This window comes from Penicillium roqueforti (assembly GCF_015533775.1).
Source record: "Penicillium roqueforti strain LCP96 04111 chromosome Unknown scaffold_47, whole genome shotgun sequence".
NCBI lineage: Eukaryota > Fungi > Ascomycota > Eurotiomycetes > Eurotiales > Aspergillaceae > Penicillium > Penicillium roqueforti.
Genome location: NW_024067611.1, coordinates 1 through 1,324, shown reverse-complemented (window position 1 = coordinate 1,324; position 1,324 = coordinate 1).

Below are 1,324 nucleotides of genomic sequence, written 5' to 3'. Positions count from 1 at the left end.
CCCCCCCCACCCCCCCCCCCCTCCCCCCCCCCCGCGCCCCCCCCCCACCCCCCCCCGCGCCCCCCCCACCCCCCCCCCCCCCCCCCCATGCACGAACTTACGACTTGAAGACCCCCATCGATTGGCCGTGATGATTCGGCCGATGTCATGAATTTATGGTTTTCTCCTTTTTCCCGGGCATGTCTGCCCATATCTGACCAAGGTCTGACCACGAGGGCAGATATGCTATGTAACTATATCTTTTGTTTTGAGTACATACAGTTTAATATCTTTTTCTTGGAGAGGAGGCTATTGTCCTTCTGATCAGTCTATGCCTATCTGTTGTATATTATTTTGATCATTCGGACTCGATACCAACACAGCGCTCTGTTTTCTCAAAAACAAACATATATAATCGGAAAGCAGCAGAGTACATCTGTCACACCAGGTATGTTTTGGACTGTCTGCAAGTCTGCAGGTCTGCGAGGGTCCGAACCTTGAAGAAGTCCGATGTGTCTCACCTTCCAACCAAACGTATGTCATCCTGTTGTCCCGCCTCGGTACTTCTCCGTACTTCTCCGTGTACTTTTCTTTTTCCCTTTACATCCACAACCCTGCAAAAGTCCCTTCTCCAAGTGGACTTGGTAAATGGCCACGTCAAATCGAAGCCTCTTTCTCGGATACTCACTTGCATCTTTCCCATCTGGGAATTGTCCCCCCCCCCCCAAAAATCAAATAAACAATACGGTGGGACAACATGGCCCAGACACAGTACAACATTCACAGGACAAGGATTGCCAGCCCATAGAAGACTTCAAATCTCGAGTGCCCGATTCATCACAATTGCCCTAGAGCACTTGTTTGTACATCGATGTACACCCTATTGACGACCTCCCCTCCCCCGTTTTCTCTCTTTTCTTCCCCGCGCTCTCTCCCTGTCCCCTCTTCTCACCGAATGAACCCAACGGGGAGGAGCTGGAGGGTGCAGAACTTCCTATAGTGGGGATTCTCAATCCATGTTCCTTACCAATTTGCACGGCTACTTGCATGGACAGATACCTTTTGCCGGGGGTATCTCCTGCCGACTTTGTTTGCGAAGCAAACGTGCAGAAACAAAGAGAGTTTCTCCCCTTTCCTGATTCGAATCGGGAAGATCCTCCTACGCGGGGGTAGAGTTGTTCCGCAGGTCTAAGTATAGGAAATTCGGGGAGATGATCTTGGGGGGGGGGGGGGGGGGGGGGGGGGGGGGGGGGGGGGGGGGGGGGGGGGGGGGGGGGGGGGGGGGGGGGGGGGGGGGGGGGGGGGGGGGGGGGGGGGGGGGGGGGGGGGGGGGGGGGGGGGGGGG